The sequence below is a fragment of the Bos indicus genome, chromosome 1 (assembly GCF_029378745.1).
Source record: "Bos indicus isolate NIAB-ARS_2022 breed Sahiwal x Tharparkar chromosome 1, NIAB-ARS_B.indTharparkar_mat_pri_1.0, whole genome shotgun sequence".
Classification (NCBI taxonomy): Eukaryota; Metazoa; Chordata; class Mammalia; order Artiodactyla; family Bovidae; genus Bos; species Bos indicus.
Genome location: NC_091760.1, coordinates 134,249,988 through 134,256,233, shown reverse-complemented (window position 1 = coordinate 134,256,233; position 6,246 = coordinate 134,249,988).

The window sequence follows — 6,246 nt, the reverse complement described above, 5'->3', positions numbered from 1 at the left end:
GGATGTGGCACAGTTCGGTGCACTTGTTCCTCTCCCCTCCACAGTGCCCCTGTTTTAGGGTCCCTCTGTCCCCATGCTGGGGTGAGCCAGGTTCACTCTCTTTAGAAGAACAGCCTTCTCAGGCTCCTGCCCTGGTCCTTCTCAGATCACTGCTGCCTGCTATCTCCCTGACCTGACCTTGTTGCTCACAGAATCACTGCCTCCAATAAGATGAGAAAGAAGCTAAGAGGTCTTTGAAAACCCCATGGCTCCTCCAACTGAGTAGTAACACATCCACTCATATCCCCAGCCTTGACCTGTTGAGTACCCACTATTCTCAGGCTCAGTGCCAGGCACTAGGCATTTGGAAAATGAACAAAGCAGAGCACCTGAATCAACCCACTCACAGTGTCGAGATGGGTACAGAGTAAAAAATAAGAGGGAAGCGTAGAGGCTGGGAAGGCTACCTGACCCAGTGGGATACTACGCAGGCTGGGCAACTTGGGAAGCAGAATCTGTGATGGAATCATCAGGCAGTATTCAGTAAGGAACTGCCCTGGGAGGGAGAGGACATAAGTGGGTTGGGCAGAGGGAAAAATTGAGTCATGACTCAGTGATACAGGCCCAACAACAGCCTCAGCCAATACCACGGAGACCTCTGAAGTTAAAATAACACAGTGGCATTTCCCCCATATCCAAACCATTATGCTCCTGCATCAGCCATTGAACTGAGCCAAAGGGCATGTCCTTGAACACATCATTTCCCAAACTCCTATGTATACACCCTCCTTTACTGTGGATCATCCCTTGGGATCACTACTCTGCAGAGTACGTTTTAGGTCTCAAGTCCAAAAGGTCATCTGTGTCACTGACTTTCTAAGATTCAGAACATGGCTGCCTGGATGGTACTTCCCCAGGCACATTCCTGAATTGGCCAGGATGCTATCAGGTGATAAGGATTGAACCACTACTCATACTGATTCAAGAAGAAAAACAGGATAAGGATTTTAATGGCTTATATAATTGAAAAGTCCAGAGATGAGTCTAGAGATCTTCAGGAAAAGCTGGATCCAGGGCTTTGCTCTTTTTCAATCTTTTAGCTCTGCTTTCCCCTGTGCTAGCTGAATTCTTATGCATGTTCTTTCTTTGCAGTGCCTCTTGGCAGCTCCAGGCTTATATTCTTCCATTTTAATAATCCCCATTAATAAATATGGGGCTTCTACTTTTTCATATTGCTAATGAAATCATAAATTTGCACCTCATTGGCTTTATGGACGTCACCTACCCAGCCCTGAATCAACTGATGTCATGGGGATGGAACACATTGATTGTTTGGGTTTTCAGTGTATACTGAGGAAGAAGGAGGGTGTCACTCTTTCCAAACTACATGGCCTGGCAGTGAGTGGAAAAACAGTTCCCCAAAGGAAATTCAGGATCCAACCTCAGGAGGGGAAATGGATGCTGAACTTACAGAAACATCCCACAAACACTCTTTACTGACACAGCTTATAGGGCCTGTTCTGGAGAGTCTGGAAGACATGCTAGAAAAAGCCCTTCACTGGGACCCATTCCTTCTTGTACCATGTCCAGTGTGGCTAGCCCCTACATTTCATGTCACTCCCAGCCAAGCTGGTCATCTATCCTGCTGCACTAAAGAAACACCCAATGGGGAGATGACCAGGAGCTGCCTGAATAATGTCCACAAGTTTCTTCCCAACTTCCTGTCTGGGCAATTTACCAGCAAGTATCCATGGAATAGATTTGGCGCTTGGGATGCGGGAGGGGGCCAGAAAGAGGGAGGAAAGTAAATGCAACAAAAACCTAAAAGCCTGTGCTAATCATTAATTTCAAATTTTTGTGCAATCCATTCTCTCTGACAGGGAGGAAAGCCAGCTGACTGAAGTCTCACAAACTCATAGATGATGTGGGACTGAAAGAGGACCTTCAATATGTCCTGCCCAACCTTCTACCTGGCATACGGAATCCCCTCAGCAGGCTTCCTGATGGGGCCTGGAACACTTCCAGTGACAGAGGGCTCACCACCTCCAAAGCAACTTTTTCACAGCAGCTTATCTTGAGCCAAGATCTATCACCCAGAAACTCCTAACACTGATCTTGGTTCTTCCCCCAGCATGGCCTGAGTCCTCTGGGCTTGCAGTAATTCCCCACTCCACCTCTGGTGCAGGTGCTACTGAGACAGAAATAAACAGTGGCATCCAGGCAGACACTTGTAAATGGCATTAGGCTTGACTCTGGGCCTTCCAGAGAAACTGGTCACAGACCGACCGGGACCCAGAACAGACCTTTGGCTTTTCCTCACCTTCTGGTTACTGCTGACAGTTTAGATCTTGATTGGCCTCTTGAAATCTGATTCTACTCTGAGTTTCCAACTTGACCTCAGCAGCTGTTGGCTCTATTCTGGCATCCCTGGACCTAATCCTGCCTTGTTCTGTAGCTACAGAGGCTCCTGATCACTCACTGCTCCAGTCAGGAGCAGACTTCTCTGCCATCTGATGACAGGGCTTCCTCTGACTCATTCATGCCTCTGTGTGAATCTGAAGGCTCACGTTCTGGATAGACACAGGCACGCCAAGACACATGACTTGGTGAGTGGAAAGTTAACAGGACCTTAGTGCTCCCACACGCTTTGCCCCTTGGCAGAGGACAACTTGCACAGCAGTGAGCACCAGCCCTGTCTGACATCGCCCTGATTGGCACTGACCACATAAGGGTCCAGGCTTTCCCCATAGGACCTGCTTGAACCCAGAGCTGACCTCCCTGCAGCCTTTAGTCCACATCACTGTCCAAGTCACCCCAAACTTGAGGTTCCTGAGAGCTAAAATCATCTCATTAATGCTCACTTGGCTCAATAAATGCCTACCAAGCCAAAAGACGAGTGACAAGAAGGAAAAAAGAAGAAACTCACTTTTCACCCCCTGGATAGCACCATAGGACCTTGGGTCAGTGAGCATTTGCTGGTAAGTCAGCCCCGCCTCTTCAGCAAGAGTTTCTTCACTCCTCTGTTCCATCAAAACGCCCCCTTTTAAGGATTCCCTGTCCAGCGCTTTCTGCTTCCGCCTTGATGCACATTAAATCAACCTGGGCTGTTACTGGAGAGGAGAAGGCGGAGATGGTCCCCCCTTCCTAATGGAGAAGACACTCTTCCTTTGTAGATTTTCCCTTTCTCCTGCTGACCCAATGCACTTTTTGGCCTTGACCCTGCACAGACAGCTGTGCACAGACAGCTCCTCAAATAAGAATGAATGATCACTTGCCAGGGAATCAATGAGCCCAGAGAAGAGCCCTAAGAGGGAAGCAGGCATCCCAGTCCTGTGACATGGGTCAGACACACTTTAGTACCCACACTGCTGACCGCCCCTCCTTTGGCCCTCTACACCTGACCTCTGACCTCCGCTGCCCACCCTTCCACCCCTCACCAACCCACCATGCCCCTGGCAGAGCACAGCGGAAGAACCCACTGATGCGGCACAGGAGGCCTGCTTTCCTGCAAATAGTGTTGGCTGCACACAGAATTACACTGCCGAGGGGCAAGCAGAATGGATGGGGGAGTCTGACAGGCCCAGAGACCCCAGAGCAATTTCACTTGGTTTTGATTCATGGCTTGTCAAAGCACTAACCAAATATTCCATTTTCATTTTCGCCCTCCTCTCTCTCCCATTGACTGGCATCATAATTGAAAACTCTGGCATGAAGGGTCGGGGCCACCTTTATGCAGGGCCCTCAATTCCACCTGCTCAGAATGTCTTGCGCCTCAAAGAGGAGGACAGAGGGGAAAATCAGCAAACAGATGGTGTGGGGATTAGATTCACACGGGCCACCCTCGGACGACTCTGTTATCTCGGCTTGAGCAACCTGGGATTCTCCAGCCCTCTGCTCTCTGCCTTCTGAGCTTATTCCTGCTTGTTTGCTCAACTGTAAAAAGGATGCAGGGCCAGAAAGGTGGGCTGAGTTTGCAATCACTCTTTCCCTCCTTGTTTGAAGGCCTGCCAAGAGGCAAGCTGGCAAAAGGAGAGTTTTACAATAAAGGAGCAACCTGACTTGGGGAATTTTTAAATCTTCCTTTTCTCAAATAAATATCTCATAAAAGGCTAACCCAAATGATAGTTAACACCTAACATTTATTTTTTTTATTTTATTTTTTAACTTTACAATATTGTATTGGTTTTGCCATATATCAAAACGAATCCGCCACAGGTATACATGTGTTCCCCATCCTGAACCTTCCTCCCTCCTCCCTCCCCATACCATCCCTTTGGGTCGTCCCAGTGCACCAGCCCCAAGCATCCAGTATCACACATCGAACCTGGACTGGCGACTCGTTTCATATATGATATTATACATGGTTCAATGCGTTCTCCCAAATCATCCCACCCTCTCCCTCTCCCACAGAGTCCAAAAGACTGTTCTATACATCAGTGTCTCTTTTGCTGTCTCGTATACAGGGTTATTGTTACCATCTTTCTAAATTCCATATATAGGCGTTAGTATACTGTATTGGTATTTTTCTTTCTGGCTTACTTCACTTTTTATAATAGGCTCCAGTTTCATCCACCTCATTAGAACTGATTCAAATGTATTCTTTTTAATGGCTGAGTAATATTCCATTGTGTATATGTACCACAGCTTTCTTATCCATTCATCTGCTGATGGACATCTAGGTTGCTTCCATGTCCTGGCTATTATAAACAGTGCTGCAATGAACATTGGGGTACACATGTCTCTTTCAATTCTGGTTTCCTCAATGTGTATGCCCAGCAGTGGGATTGCTGGATCATAAGGCAGTTCTATTTCCAGTTTTTTAAGGAATCTCCACACTGTTCTCCATAGTGGCTGTACTAGTTTGCATTCCCACCAACAGTGTAAGAGGGTTCCCTTTTCTCCACACCCTCTCCAGCATTTATTGCTTGTAGACTTTTGGATCACAGCCATTCTGACTGGCGTGAAATGATACCTCATAGTGGTTTTGATTTGCATTTCTCTGATAATGAGTGATGTTGAGCATCTTTTCATGTGTTTGTTAGCCATCTATATGTCTTCTTTGGAGAAATGTCTATTTAGCTCTTTGGCCCGTTTTTTGATTGGGTCATTTATTTTTCTGAAATTGAGCTGTAGGAGTTGCTTGTATATTATTGAGACCTTACAACTTTGCAGGAGCTGTTCTAAAATTTTTACATAAATGATTTCATTTTATTTTTGTAAGAACACTATGTGCTAGGTACTATTACTTACTGCCACCTCTTAGATGGGGCGCTGATAACAAGGAATGCTAAGAAACTTGTTCGAGGTCAAACAGTTAAGAACTATTAAAGAACACGATTTCAATATACAGCCAGCCATCTTAATCTGTATGTCATGCTTCCCTGAGCTCAAAGATGGAGACCTAAAACAAACAGGTAGATAGAGAGATGATAGCAATAAATTAGATGATAGATGGATACATAGATAGAAAATAGATTCATATATATATATGTATATGTATGAGGGTGGTACAAGAATCCCAGTTGTCCTTGTCTGTTGGAGGTGGAATGGTTCAGCTACCCTAGGGTCCAGTTTGAAAAGGTGGGGAAGGAACAGAAATAATTAAAGGGGCTGAAGTTCTGAGTCTGTGTCATCGGAATATGGTATATCTGTAGAAACAGGAGCTGTCCAGACCCTCTGTGCTCACTGCTGTGCTATGACCTGGCCAGGTCAGCAACTGACACAGGAGTGAAGCGCAGGCTGTGCAAGCCTCAGATGGACAACCAGGAGCCTGGACAAGTTGGAACGCCACCCAGTGAGGCACTCTGGCCTGGGGTGGGAATGGGTGACTGGAAGGCAGCGTGGAAATCTAGGCAGGACCAGACTTGGGAACCCTGCGCATAGGGTTCCAAGGGAACAAGATACCACATCCAGTGCAACAAATGCTACTGTGAACAGACCTACAGTTGAGCTCCTGGAAGCACCCCAGGGCAGGACCCCAAATGTATTTTTATCAAGCACCTCAGATGGTTCTGGTCATCAGACGGGCATGGAAACTTCAGAGGTAAAAATGTGAAGGTCTGAAAGAGCTTCATTCTTCCTTTTGCCACTCCCCGGTCTGCCTGCCCCAGCCATGTTTTCTGCCACTAGCAGGTGAGTGCAATACCAGCTCCTTCCTTGACCCACCCACACAGGCAGTCTGCTCACTCTCTGAGTTCAGGGCTTTAATAATTGGTTTCCCCAGAATCCTGAATCCGGCAAAGTTTAAATTTGAAATTTCTTGTGCTT